Source organism: Lissotriton helveticus, chromosome 2_1 (assembly GCF_964261635.1).
Source record: "Lissotriton helveticus chromosome 2_1, aLisHel1.1, whole genome shotgun sequence".
Taxonomy (NCBI): domain Eukaryota; kingdom Metazoa; phylum Chordata; class Amphibia; order Caudata; family Salamandridae; genus Lissotriton; species Lissotriton helveticus.
In genome coordinates this window covers 1,675,480,263-1,675,496,033 of record NC_136059.1, presented here as the reverse complement: position 1 = coordinate 1,675,496,033, position 15,771 = coordinate 1,675,480,263, and positions in this window count along the sequence as shown.

Genomic DNA, 15,771 nt, shown 5'->3' with positions numbered 1-15,771 from the left:
GTAAAGTATGCCTGGGATCCAGTTCACAGTGTCCACGACTCATGACTCACACGCCCTGCTCGCCCACGGGGCTGCTTCTGTCTCAAAGCAGCTTTCAAATTACAAAACAAGTCAGGTCCCGGGCCGGCAGCCAATCACAGCGCGGCCCGGGGAATGACGTCACGGGGGTGTCCCGGGCCGGCAGCCAATCACAGCGCGGCCCGGGGAATGACGTCACGGGGGTGTCCCGGGCCGGCAGCCAATCACAGCGCGGCCTGGGACACACGGCAACAAGGGGCGGGACTTAAAAAAAGACCGAGAAACGCCCCCGAATCGCGTTGGGACGGGAAAAGAGTAACAGACACCCATCTCTTCCAATGGCTAGCCTCCATTTATGGAGCTAGCCAATGGAAGAGAAGGCGGGACAAAGCCCCACACTGTAGGATCATAAGATTTCAACCTGCGCGAACTCTGCTGCGCAGCGGATCGCAAGGCGAAACCTAAAAACACACAGTCCTCTTGCAGCAAAGATGACACGACTGTAGTACACCCACAGGAAGGTATCAGAAGTTTTCAGCAGAAGACAGGAAGTAGAAACATGGCTGCACGTTCTGTGGCTCACGGCACGCTAGTGTGCCAAACTTTGACCCTCCAAGTTGCACAGCCATGACGTGACGAAAGGTGTGTCGTCGTTGAAATAAGGTGAGGAAAAAAAAGCACGCAATGTCAATCGACCGAAAACGGTTTTACCGACTGCAAAAAACTTACAAAGGTAGAATTCTGTGGAGAAGTACAATATTTAGGACTTCTTGTGGTACAAAGTGACATGCAGGCACAAATAGAGTTGAGCACAAAAAAAGAGTCCAGTCATAACGAGCGCTGTCTCAGACATGAGTCACCGAAAATGTCCTGTCTGATTATTGTTAGCCTAAAGGTAGGCAAGCCAAGCGAACTCCAGAATATTTACTGTAGAGATCCTGAATTACCTTTTGTGAAGAATAGAAAAACACCCAAGCACAGCTAATGTGTACCTGCAGCTTTCCGAAGCACAGAAGTATCAGGTTGTAGCTTGAAACAGAAAGCATTTTATTCAGCATAAGTCTGTGCCCCGGTGACAGACACAGTTCCACTCAGACAAATGCAAAACAACAAGAAAATGTCTCCTCTTGTGGAAACAAAGTGACATGCGAACATCACCTCGCACCCCATACCGGTGGGTCCACACATGGATGAAACAGCTGCACATCTCCCAAACGTTGTGGCACTGTAGTAGACGATGGAGTCCAACACCACAAACTGAATGGTAGAGGAAATACCTTTACGCTTTGACACTTGCTGTAGAAGTTAGTGTGAGGATGTTCACCAAGTTGTTAGCAGAATGAAGGTGGTCACGAAGACAGAACCACAATAAGAAGGATTCAGGGTCCACACTACGAAGTGTAAATGTGCACAAGGTCACACAGCATAGACAGCAGGTTCACACAGCACAATGTAGTAAGAAGGCATCCTTCAGCAACAACATCTTCTTAACCCTGTTAGAAAAATAAAGATGAAACAAACAGCTATCTGTAAGTAGTAGAAGGCACATGGGAGTGCAGCAGACTGCGGTGGTAAAGCCAAAGTCCAAAATGTGTAGAATAGATGAGCACAGCATGCCTGGGCTAAGGCTATCCGGTGGTGTGGACGCTGGAGGGGCTGTATGGCGTAGTGCTTCATCTTACTTATGTTGATTTCTTCTTTTCTTTTCCTTTTGATGCTTGTTTCTCGCTTGTTGTCGTCATTCATGTTGATTGTAAAACACGTTTGTTTCATGTTGGCACCTTTTCGTTTCCAGTGGATACCTCCTCATGCACTTTTTCCGCCATAAAGAATAGTCTGTAGTTCTGTAGTGTTCAGATCCTCTTTTCTTTGGCATGTCTCTGATGTGGAGATGTAACGCGTTGGTTCTTATCCCATCCTTGTCGCCAAATAAATGTAGTGAGGAGGTCCACACAGGTAGATTGTATTTCAAGATGTTTTATTCATGAAGATAATATGTAGTAAAGTTCATAACATCAAGTAGTTAAGTTGTAAATCAGAGCCCCACCAGGAGCAGCCTGTCTGCTGCTCAACCCATATCCAACTGTCTTTTCACCTCTCTGGGTCCCAACATTCCGAGGCTAGTAAAGACTCCAACATTCTATTGCCCACAGAGCACAGGCACTGGCTGAGCAGGAGGAGCATAATACTTAACCTTACAAATGCAGGATGCTACATACTTCCTTGCCAGGACTCTGGAACAATATTCGTCTCTAGAACCTCATTATACGAGGAAGTCAAGAGCCCCGCCCACATATCAGGTTTGGCTTGATATATAGCACTGTAGAGACTGTATGGGCCTGGGGTTCCATTTGATCTAATCTGATGCAGAAGAGTAACTATTTCTTTTTTAGTCAGGGTTTCCGAATCATATAAAGCTGATGCTGAGCTACTCTCTATCACTACAGATGTCTCATTATTCTTCATGGGATAATAGCTCATATCTGAACTCGTTAAGTTGGCAGCACTAGGCCCACAAAATTGATGATGAACTCCACCCATACATCCTTCGTAATGTTGACACTACAGGCCCAAGTACCTCCTGTTTCCAGTTCATTAATGATCCCCCAGAAGGCTTTGGCGTTATTGGTCTTAGTGGCACTTAGTAACCTAAGCCATAACACTTGTTGAAATTGTGCCTTACCTTCTAGATTTTCTTCCCTGAAGGACCTTCTCAGTAACCTCAGCTATTTTTAAGGGAATGGTAGGTTGACCAATGTCGTTGATTACAAAGATCCCTTGAAGCCCTATTATGAGCCATTTTTTGGTTGAAAAGCTTGGACGTATGCCACTTATTGGCAGTGGAATCTGAGGGGTGCGCCTTGGCTGAATTTCTTCAATTGAATTTCTCCACCAATGTTGTAAGAATTAACTTTCACTTGTCCACCATACTTCTGCCACTTGGCATGCACAGGCCACTATGATTAATTAGGAGGTCAGAAAATTCCAATATTTCTGACTTTTTGTCAGAATGCCAAACCAACCTTTTCAAACTATAGGTCGCCACAACTGATTGCCGGAGCACCTTAGCTTCATGGTTACAAATTATTGGCAGGTTCAAACTTAGTGACAGGGTTATGGTCGCTTTCAACTCTTGAAGTCACCTTATAATCATTAATTTTACGGCCCAAGTCATCTGATATAAGAGTATAATCAATGATTGAACCATATTTCGAGTTTTTAATTGTTGGTATTTCCCTTGATTTACATTGAGCATTATTAGACCAAGCTGCTGAAAATGAACATGGCAAAACCAAGCGGTGTCCTTGCTTGACGGATCTGTTGATTTGATTGACACAAGGTGTATATTAAAATCACCAGAGATGATTAGACCGGCCATCGGGTAATGGAAAGCTAATGATTTTACAGTGTCACACAGAATAAACAGCGGAGTCATTTTATTACTTCTCCTCGTGCTTAGCTAAATATTCAATATAATCAGTTCGGGGTCAGACTGAAAAAGAACCTTGTATCCATGCCAACTGCAAAACAATAGCTTTCACCTCAACTCTCAACTTTATTACAGTATTGAATGAGAGCCCACCCTTGGCTTGTCCTTGATTAATTGAACGCATAGCTGGAAGGTTAAATTACTTATAGCCAATGAGTGGGGTGCCTTGCTCTTGCCATGTTTCCAGAAACAGCCGGATTTCAAAAGATTGTAGAAAGGAGATTGTATCTGGATCAGCCAATATCCGAGCAAGTCCTTGAACATTCCAAAAACAAATTATCATTTGCTTGTTTTGTTTGCTAGGGTTATTCAAACTTCAGTCTCCACCTCTGGATATTGCATTCATTAAAGTTGTCGGAAGCCATGCCCAATCTTCAGATGTCACTTTATTTTATGTTAGTAGTTCTGAAGTGCGGACTCCTGACAACGAATTTGTGATTGAAAGACCTCTGTCATTTACTAGGTTATTAAGGGGACCAATTGCACCTCTAAGTAGACGATTTAATGTATTTACTATCGCATTTCTTGTATTGAACTGAACATTCTCAACTTTTGGGATTACTACCTCCAACAAGGAGGGATATTTTCAGCGGACATTTTCCTTAACCTCAATCTCCCTTTCTGGGAAGTATGGGCTACAGTCTGGCATTTTATTTACAATTTCGTTGTTAGACCAAGTAGTGATGGTAGAGCCCCAAGCAGAATTTGGTAGAACGTGCTTACATTGAACAAATAACAGATTCACAGACATAATAAAAGATAATTTAGGACTGGAAGATGTTAATTTTAAAATTGTTCCTTGGTTCAAAATATTGTGCACACCTCTGGATTCATATAGAGGGTGATATCTGATTGTAATGTCATGAAAAGATTGTTTTTTCCCTGTATGCCAAGCAGAGGTCTCTAAACAAGATTTGATACCTAAGTGTGGACCACCCACTAGTAAGCTATTCTGACTTCCTTTAAAGGGAAATTTTGTCTGATTAACTGCGGGATTAATTCCATTAACCAACCTGGAAACAGAAATAGACTGACTGGTGGCATTAGGACCGAGGTTTGCAGATAATGCAATGGGGATCTGTAATTGAAAGTCCTCTCAATGACTTAGGGGCATATTAACAAGCTGAAGTATCACCGCTTTCTCGGCGATACTTCCAGCGCCCTATTAACAAGGGCATTGCACCGCCTGCCTCAAGCCCACTTTGCATGTCAGCGAGAAACATTGCTAATGACATGCAAAGTGGGCGTTCCCACGTCCAACCACATGTAAAATGTGGTTGGAGGTGGGAACACCCTATCACCAAGGCAGGCGTTGGGAGGAAAAGACCTGCGATAAACTTGTTTATCGCAGGTCTCCCAACGCCTGCTCTGACCAGGTGTTAGGCATTGATAACATGGGGGTGTGGATCATAAAGCTGAATCCACCCCCCCATATTATCAAGGCACACATTAGCGCGTGAAAACAACGCTTGTTTTCACGCGCTAATGGTCACTATCACCGGCTATCGCAGGATTTACTATCGCCTACGTGTTGCGCGTTGATAATAACGCGCTAACACGGCGAAAAAATCCGGCGATAGCCGGCGATAGTGAAATGTGCGATGTGCGTTTTGTAACGCACATCTTGTTAATATGCCCCACAGTTTCTCTTTTACATCAATTTTCGGGAGATACATTGGGTGAGAGCCAAGCTGGGAACTGGGCTGAATTGTTTATGTTCAGGAATCGCCTCTCCTATACCCATTACTTTTACCAACAACTGTAGTTTGGACTGGGCACTCGGTTTGAAGATGGAAAAAAACCCATTGGCATCTTTGCCGATTTGATCGAAAATCCTGATGCCTTCTTTGTTTTATAATGGTCCATTCGTAGCTTTTTTCTAGCCATTTTTGTTAGGTGTGGCTGTATGCTACAGTCATCGTGAGGGTCTAAGGAGTTTAAAACTTGAATTCCCTCACTGTCATGAACATCTATAAAAGTGGAACTCTCATCTTTTTCTGGCCTCAAAGCTTGTTCAGGCTTCCTAATGTCACCTGTCCTCACTGATGTTCTTTGACAGCAGCATGCTGGGTGATCGATTGGTTGATCATCTTGAGCATATATAGGTGCACCAGACTGAGGTTTTTTGAATCTTTGGACTTTCATTGTCAGAGCCCACACTTAAACCTGGGCCAGAATTTGGCAAAGGTGGTACTGGCAGCTCAGCCCGTGCTTTGGAAGCCCGTTTTTTTTACTTCGTGAATGAGGGATTCTTCTATAGTTTGATGTTCCGAAACATTATCTAGAATACGTGAACGGATGCAGTTTATTAGTTGATTGTTTACATCAGATTGAGCTCGTATCACCAAATTAGTTAATTTATGTAATGTGGTGTCTATTCTCGCAACATATAACACGAGAATTGAATAGCTCGACCTGAATGTCTAATTTATCAGAATGGAAGTTTAACGCTGTTGTTATAACATCCTTTGTCCGTCACAAATTTCTCCATGCTCGTATGTCAGATGGACTTTTATTTTTTGGGGATCTTGCTACCCAAAGATTAAGTACATTATATTTGTCCAAAAAGGAAAGGTCAGCAGAGTTTAAAGAATTATTCATTTAGGCAACCTTCATGAGGCCTTGGCCTGGCGCCGTAATGTTACTAACATCAATTTATTGAGGTGTTAATGTTGGTTTTAGATCAAAATATTTGCAGCTCTCAATAGGAACAGGGCTAAAAGGTCTGTTTCAGTATTTTCTGTTAGTATATGATCGAAAGACCTTCCTAAACTTGGGATTCAATGGTGGTTAACATTATTTAATAACTTTGGAGATGTTATCTTTAACATCTGCTTCTTAAGTGCCTTTTGATTTTTTGGGTGATTACCCAAAAAGGAGATTGGACTGTTATTTTCACTAAAACTGGTCAGATGATTTGGTAAGCTTACTTTTTTGGGGGACTTGAAAGACTTTTGATATGGTTGGTTGTCGGTTATCATTAAGGCTACTCTGATGTTTTGGTCTGCCCTGTGCTGCACCAACTAACATAGTTGGACACATTTGTTGTACAGGTACCGCTGTTAATACTGAAGATGCATTAGAGGGAGATGAAACCCAGTGCTCAGAATCTGCGTGAATTTGATACTTAACTACCGTTACATGTATCCCCCACCCTTATTTGAGACAGCCATTGACGAGGCATTTGGGCATGTGACATAATCAGGGGACTGTATTAAACAATCACCCAGCTCGGCACCCTGGGGTAACATGTACTCACACAGCCACTAGTGGGCATAAGACTTCTGGAGCCGACATATGATATGAATACAGGTCATGCTCACATTGAGCGTTGGCCGTCCCTTTGAAATAGCCCATAATATAGTCAGTCAGAAAAACTTTATTTCGGTCTTTTGCGACCATAAAAGTATACAAAATAGACAACATACAGTTCTTTAAAATAAGAGAATCAAAAGATAAAATGACATCCAGTCCTGAAATTCAACACTGTCACAAATCCAAATCCTATGAGCTCAATAAAGTGCATGTGCAAAATGTATACTGTGCGGAAGCCAAAAGCTAATAAATACAACCACTATGTTGGAAATTTCAAAAAGATCAGTACAAATACAATTAATTAGTTTTGAGCACAGCTGAAAATCTTATGGATACTCATACATTGATAATATGGTTAAAGTTGCATCGTAAACCACAAATAAATAAAAAATGCATACATTTATAAAAAAAGTAAAAACTGATTTCATCTTGAGGTTAAAACAATAAAACAAAGTTGAGGCCCTAGAGAAGTTAAGAAAAATATGCTGCTTACGGCTGGGCTAACAATTGCACAAAGGCCCAGTGCCTATGCCGCAGTTAAATCAAAAATCGTGTAACAGCAAAAACAATGGGCTTGCAAGTATCAGACTTCAGAACTCTGAATGCCCCTGCACAGTGTACAAATCCTAAATTCCTACAGATTTGGAGAAGCCAGCGCTTCCTAGCTGGCTTAAAACCAGGGCAAAAAAAAGAATGACGCTCCGACTCTTCCTCCCAATTACAAGCTGGGCACTCACGCTGAGCAGGGTTTGACCATTTACATGTAAGGACACGGAGCGGCAGGGTGCCTAGTCGAAAGTGGACATAAAGTTTTCTTGAAAAAAAATGGCTGGATGTCACACCAAGAAGGGTTCTATTCTATAGTCTTCTTTGAAGAGCAAGAATTGGAGCCTCAACTGGCCTGTGGACGAACACCCATGTATAGCGGCTAGCTTGCTCAGTTGGTAGGCTTTTACCACTTTTATGCGTGAAATTACAGAACATGCTTCCTCTGGGTTGCTCCACAGTGTTGGTTTTCCCAACCTATTGCATTCTTCTTTTATATGTGCAAACCAGGGGATTTTTGCAGCTTCAAGGAAATTCAATATCTCTTTTAATTCTGCTCTATAAGTTTCCAGTTCCGGGGTCACCCATAATCTGCGCCAAAAAGTTAGGGGTCTGAGGCCCAACTCCTACCCGACAGGTCTAATTCCTAAATCCAACCGCAAGGGAATGAGAGGAGTACTACAGAGGAGGCCCAAGATCTGCCTCATTAAATTATTTTCTACTTTGCTCACTGGTCCAGAACAGGAATGCCCCAAAGTTCTGCCCCATACATTGCCACAGCCCTGGCCTGCACCTTATAGATCTCTACTATTGGCCCAGCGGGTTTGGAGGATAAGTTACTCAGTAATTGTGCAGTTCCTCTAATGGTCTGGGCTAGACTGAGTTTGGCTTTGGCAATTTGTGGGCCCCAATCCATATTTTCCATCAGAGTAACGCCTAAATATTCAAACACTGACACTCTTTCCAGCACGATAACCTCCAGACTAGGGTTGGGACGGGTTGTCTTAGTGGGATTGAACACCATAAACTTTGATTTCAAAATATGAATCTCTAACCCCCTATTGTTTCAGAAAGTGGCAAAGCTGTCCAGAACCCTCTGTATGCCCATAAGAGATTTTGACAGTAGAAGGGTGTCATCTGCAAACATCATTGCGGGCACCCTGGTACCTGCCAATTTTGGGACATCATTATCCTTAACCTCCGTGAGTTGGGAAACCAAGGCATTGACAAAGAGGCGAAACAGGGTAGCGGCAAGCACACACCTCTGCCTTTCTCCACTGTCGACCAGAAATCGGGGGGTCAGGTCACCGCCTTTCCCACACCTTACCTGGGCAAAATTACCCGCATGCAGTCTCATAAGTATGTTCAGAAGGTACGGGGGAATCCCCATATCTCTAAGCACCCCCACAGCTTTAATCTGGGCACCAAATCAAAGGCCGTCTTCAGGTTCACAATGATCAAATAGAGGCTGCCACCCTCCATTCTCACCGTTTTCCAAAACATAAATTGAAGTCTAAATATTTGGTCAATGGTGGAGATGTTCTTCCTGTATCCGGCTTGGTAGGGGCTTAGAATGTCATGGTCTTCTATCTACCCTTGCAGGCAGTCTAGGACTACCCGTGCAAAAGTTTTTGTGAGACGTCGATCAAAATGATCGGTCTGTAATTTGCTGGCAGAAGTGGTGAACCTTTTTTGAAAACTGGGACTATTTCTGGCCCTGCCCAAGTTTCGGGGGTCGGCATACCATTCATAATGGTGTTGAATAAAACCCATAGATAAGGTCCCCAAATTTCTGGTTCTTCCTGGTAGAGATCCCTGGAATCTTATCTAATGCCGGTGCTTTGCTGGGGGAAAGTTTGTCTATTGCGTTTACAACTTCACAGAGGGTAAATTCAGAGGCTTATTCATGGACAGCGCTGTCCACCATCATGGGTGCATTGTCGTAAAGGACAAGGTCTTTCTTTGTAGCATACAGTCCCCGGATGTGCACTTCCCATGCTTCAGCTGCGATATTAGGTTCTAGTGCTGGCTTGCCCTCACTGCTTCCTGAACTAACTATGCACCAGAACTCTTTCAGATCTTTGTTGGACAAAGCAGTTTTCAGAGCGTCCCATCTGTCCATTTCCCGCACCTCCTTTGCTGTTCGAGTAGTCTCTTTGTACAGCGCCCTCTTTTGTTTTATTAATGGCTTCTCCTTAGCTTTGATGGCCTCCAGTAAAGCCTGTTTTGCCACATAGCAACTATCATTGAACCATGAGCGAGTGGCCCTTTTTTCCCCTTGGCGTGCATTTTCGGATAGAATACCTCAGCCAAGTTAGAGACCAGACCAGCATGTAGATCTCCAACTTTCTCACAGGGAACAATATTGGCCCACTGCAGCCACTTCTCCCAGTTCTATTAGTACTGGGATGACTGCTGCATATAGTGCAGACAGCTTTTCAGGAGACTGCTGGATTGCCCCACATTTGATTCTTCTATTATTGGAGATGATTAAACTATTATCTACAGGGGTACTAGTAGCCGGAATAGATCCAAGGTCAGGCAAGTTCAATTTCAGAAATAAAGCATTATGATCACTGTCATGCCTTGGGGGAAATACAAAGTCAGGAACTCCATGCCATAGCCTAGTTTCGAGATACTTGTCCTATTTTATTGAATGTTAGGTTTCCCGGAATTTCCAAAGGTGAGATGGCCATTGCATGCTCTCAAGGAGTGCATTAATGTAAATGCATTGATCTGAATTGCCAGCGGGGACCAAGCTTAAATTGCTGAGATTTGGGGTTCTGGAATTAACAATTGAACATCCTCCTCAGTGGGGATTGTACCAGACATATCTGGTAGAGGCTCAAATTGACAATTAAAATTTCCCCCCACTATCAGCCTGGTATGGGGGGGACAGTGAGAATGAAGGAATTCAATTGCTCAAAAGTTGGGAATTCCTTACTTGTATTCACAGGGCGAGAATAAATGTTGACAAGGACCAATTCCAGTTTGGAAGAAAAACTGAGTGCAATGCATAGAATGTCGCTGGACAAAGAAACTGACTGTTTGGCTGTACAACCCAAGTGTGAGCCAGCCCAAATGCATAAGCCCCCTGACGGTCTACCCCTGCCACTGAGGTTGCTAGAATGGTGAACGACGCAAACCTCACCCTAAAAGAATATTCCTGTGCCCATGTTTCCTGGAACAGGCAGATGTCAAATTGGTCCTCGAAAACCCCCCCAATCAGAGAAAGGCAGTTTGCTTTTGGGGCTGCCAACATTCCAGGATAGGATCTTTTAGCTCCTACCCTGGTTCTGTTTATCAGCGGAGACCTCGGGAGCATGGAAATCAAGGGTTTGGGTGTCCCCTGGAAGGGCAAAAGGGAGGCTGTCAGGTGGGCAAACAAGTTGTTTTGTCACCGTAGCGCTGTGTTTTAAAACTTTTAATATTTGATGAAGCTTGCTGATCAACCGACTCTACCCCTGGCCTGGTTGTGTCACCGTCTTCCAACTGAGTTAGTGTATCAAGAGCCAGTATATTTGTCCCTAACCCAGTACCAATGGGCTGTCTTTATTGGACATGCCCATACTCCCCAACTGACAGCACTACTAGCACTTTTGGCTGGCTTATAGGAAGCACTGTCACTGGAATCCAATGTTGACGTTGCGACTAAGTGGGCATGCGAATCTTGTGTATCCCTCTCAGCTGATGTGGTATCTTGAACTTTTTTCATAATCTTATGGCTTTTTTTACGACTGAAGGGATCCTTGTAGGTACCAGGACCTCATGATTTTTAACAAGGATGAGAACGTAAATAGTATATAATCAAAGAAAGTTTACAAGCACAAAAATCTTATGAGATAATGGTAAGACTTACGGTATATAGGTGGGCGGGGGAGCGTGCGAGGGGCTTGCAAGCCGCACCTGGATCTAGTCAGACCAACTCCGCTATCTCTTGGCTAAACCCTACTGAATAGCCACTAACACTGTTGCCGCGCCGACCTAGATCAAATCTTCTAGCCGGGGCCATTTGTACTGAAGTTATATCTAGGCCAACCTTGAGGATAGCACTTTGGAGCACGTTGAAAAGTTGAAGAGTGAGCCACAAATGGCCGACCAAGTGATTGTAATAGACACAGACCCACCTAGGGCCCTCCAAAAGATGGGCTGAACACAATGAACACAATGAAGATATCAGCAACAGTTGCAGGCCAGTGCCGCCTCCTCTCACTCCAATGGAACACTGGTCGCATCAGAGGAGGCATGAGCACACTAGCAATATCACAGTTCATTAAGTTGGACCATACTCACCCTGGCCCTTTGCCCCTTTCTCCCTCTCAATTGCTGGATGTTGCAACAATGTAGGAGGACGATGGTGAGGCACCTGGGGGACCTAGCTGTTGTAAACGGTGGTTGAAGTGGAAGTCAGTAGGGCTTAGCAAAGTTTTCCTAAACCATGTCCGTTGCCACGCTGTTGCTGCCTACCTGCACGTACCTGGAGCCACAGGTCACGTTGCAGGGGGCACAAGCACACCAGGTGGTCGATACACAGAGGTCCATAGTGCTGATGGGGATGATGGTTACATTAAAATTCAAAATGAAATTTAGGTGAATTTGAAATTGCAGGGCAAAAATGGGCATGTGGGAGCGCCAGTTCCCTCATCGTGGAGCAAGTCGAACCAGCCTAGTGCCGACTGCTTCCGCGCCACCGTCAGTTGAGGCACCAAATATGTGCAGTGAACTGAACTGAAGGATTACCTTAACATAAGTGCAGCTTTTGGAGTAAATGTAATGATGCACTAAAACTGTAGATGGGCAATGTAGCTCACAGGAGGCCATTCAGCCACTATCTCATGTATTTGGCACCTAAATATTGGCTCCAAAATATCACTTGATGATAATATTACAAAAAATGTATTTTGACTGAAAACATAGCAAGGTACATAATATCAAGGGTTACAGAGGACTGTCCCTCCTCCACACACACACACACACACTACAAGACCCCTCCCAGCCCACCACCCTTCACATCTACCAGGGAGAGAGAGGATTGGACACTCCTTCAAAATAAGTAAGTGCCCTTTAATGGAAAGGGAGTGGGCCGGAGGGCTCTAAAAAATGTTATTTTATAGGGTTGCTGTAGGAAATTGGCTTACTAGTTGAAGGGGGTGAAACCCTAAACAAGAAACAACCACAATTTCTGTGAGGGTGAAGTCACAAGCAACCCCGAATTAACCCATGTTTAAACCTCTGGCAGCTTGGCAGAAGAGTAGTCAGGCTTAACTTAAAGGCAATGAGTAAGTATTTATGCAGCACTTCAAACACAACACAAGACACATCCCACACCAATTTAGGAAAATAGAGTACATTTTATTAAATTATTCGAGACCAAAACAACCACAAAAATTGTTAGTTTAACAAGAGATATGCAATTTTAAAGATTTTAATGAAAATAAAGTCTAGAAAAACACTAAAAGTCAACTGTGGTTATCTAGTCGCACCGGACTGGGACAAAGTCACAAGTTCAGGCCGACCATGATGGAGCACTGGCCAGATACAGGGAACAAGCTAGGCTCACTGAACAAATGACCTTAAATCATGGTTGCAGAGCGTTGCAACATCACATGTCAAGGATACGTCGTGCATCTGCGGTTCGACGGGCTGTGGGCCGCGATGCAAGGTCCTGTGTCGAGGATGCATCACACAGCAGTGATTCCAGGGACCTGCAGGCCTGCGATGCGAGGTCCTGTATTGAGGATGCGTTGTGCAACAGCGGTTTGGAGGAGTGGCGTGGCTGTGAGGCTAGGTCGTGCTTCGATAAGTCGCCACGTAGAGGCAGTTCCAAGGAACTGTGAGGAGAAGCATTGCTCTGCGTCGGTTCTGCTTGGACCATAGCTGGGCTGGCAGAGCACCTTCAGGCACACTTCCACAGGTCCAGGTCTGGGGGGGCACCACTTGGGGACAAGACTCACAGCAGGGAGAGTCCAGGTGCTGGATTCACGGTGGTTGGAGCCTTTTCTGTCCATTACGCTCTGATCAGGAGGCCAGCCAACTAGTCCTTGGAGTCACTCCGGTTGTCCTGGGTTCAAGGTCAGGTCCAGTCCTTTTCACACAGGCAGCAGGGTAGCAGGGCAGCAGATATGCAGTGCTTCGGGCAGCAGATATGCAGTGCTTCTGGCAGCAGAACAGCACAGCAGGTCTTCTGAATCTTCCATAGATCCGTAGGTCTACTGAAGAGTTGGGTCTTAGGGTCCAATATTTATACTTAATGCTATCTTTGAAGTAGGAGAAGGTTCTGGAGCTGTCCACACCTAGAGGTGCTTGAAATTACATGCCTCCCTGTCCTGGCCCAAGCCTGTCTGTTGGCACACAAGACTAGTGTCAGACCCTTTATAAGTGTGTTCAGATAGAGCATTTGTGATGTGCAAGTGTGGTATGTGACAGCAGCGCACCCCCCATCAAATCAGAGTTGAACCATCCTTTCAACACCTATTCGCCCTTTGTCTCACTATCTGAGAGCAATACACAGAGACCATCTGCCAGCTACACATAGTCATGTGACCCAGGATGCAGGCTGCAGGCACCAAATGGTTGGGAAAAGAAAGTGCCAACTATCTAAAAGTAAATACAAGGAGGGGGTGAGTGTCTGAATAGTTTCAGCGCTCCGTCCCTCATCTCCTTGTGTTTGCTTTGTTCGCCCTAAGTTGGCAGGATATGCCCAGATGTTGGTCCCTTGCTCACTTTGCCACTGGATTCAAGCTAGCCTGGATGATGAGGGGTGTTACCCCAAACCCGGTCCCAGGATGCTTGTTTCCGGTCCAGGGAAGACCTGGGTTGGCAGTTCGGACTGGACAGTTCCCATGAGGCACATGTTCAAGACTGATTTGCATATAGCTGGGTCTGAACTGGGGTGGCGAAGTGAGCTAAATAACAATGATGGATTCAACCCAGATCTTTGACTGGGGGTGATTGTCTGAAAAGTTCCAGCGCTCTATTCATCATCTCCTTGTGTTTGCTTTACTATCTAAAAGTGGCATTGTCCGAATTGTGATTTAAAATCCAACTATGCCATTGAAGTGGGTTTTAAATTACAATTCTCTAGACACCATACTTGACATTCCTACCTGTTCCTAATTGAAAGTTATCACTTATTAAATCTAATAAGGTAATCTAATGTCATCCGACGGGAGAGGTAGGCCTTGCAATAGTGAACAAGCATTGCCAAAGCCAATAGATCTTGTCAATGCCCGAGCTATTGACCTTGTCAACGTGAATTATGTTAGCCATGGTGTCTAGCAGCGCATCTGCTGTTCAGCATGGCTAAAAGTACTAAAAGAAGTGTTATGATGCAGCTAGCATAGGCCATGTCATAGCACTTTCTTGTATGTGATGAAGGGAGGGAGAATGACCTCAACATGGGGGGCGAAAAAGACTCGGCGTTTGCTCTATATCTTGTGATTCTTGCATATCACTTACTCATCCCTATGCCTTCGACAATGAATGTGTTATTGTGTAATGTAGCTGGTGAGCATGTAAAGTGGTCCAATGTGTGTTTGAGAGCCAGGACATAATGCAACTTGCCCTATTTTTGCAGTTTTATATAGCGCAAACTCTACCTGAAGGTATTGGAGCACTTTACATGAGCATTTGCCCAGAATCATTGGATGTTCTACATCCCATTGAATATTAAAATAAAATATTACTTGAGGCAGACCCTAAGTGTTATAGCGACTCCAGTTTTGATGATGGCTCCGCCCCCACACTCAAATTCTATGGCCCGCCCGCCAAGTTCAGGTCTAGTTGTGCCCCTGCAACTGACCTACATAAAATAACTTATAATGATACGTCCAGGATGTTAGGTGTTCCTGTTCTTTACGTATTGGCTTTAAAATGGAAGGAGATGGGTAGCGAATACACTAGAGTGTCACCAGTAACTGAAGCATGGGTGAGTGCATTAGTGTGTGGATGAATTGGAATGGATAGATGTTTGTTACAAATGCTTAAGTGGTGTTGGGATGCAAGTGGTGAATGTGAATGGGCTGAATGGTTTTTAGAGTGTGGGTTTTTTTGCATTGCAAATGAATCTTGACCAGTTACTAACATTTTTAGAGGAAGTTGGATTCTTTTTTTAATGCGTTAACATTTAATGCGTTGTATTATATGTGCTTGTTGTCGTGTTTTATGGCAAAAAACAAGCATTTACAATGCAATCGGTCTCGCATTTGCGAGAGTTTGAGCTATTGGCTTTGCAAATGACAATGCATTTTATTTGTGTGTTTTGAAAACCTGCTAGTGTGCACTTTGTACTTATAGTCCTTGCTTGCGAGATGCAAGGCTGGCAATAACTGCGCCTCTTTTACTGCCAGCCTTGCTTCTCGTAAGGAAGGACTAGAAGTACAAAGTGCATGTTTACGCAACGC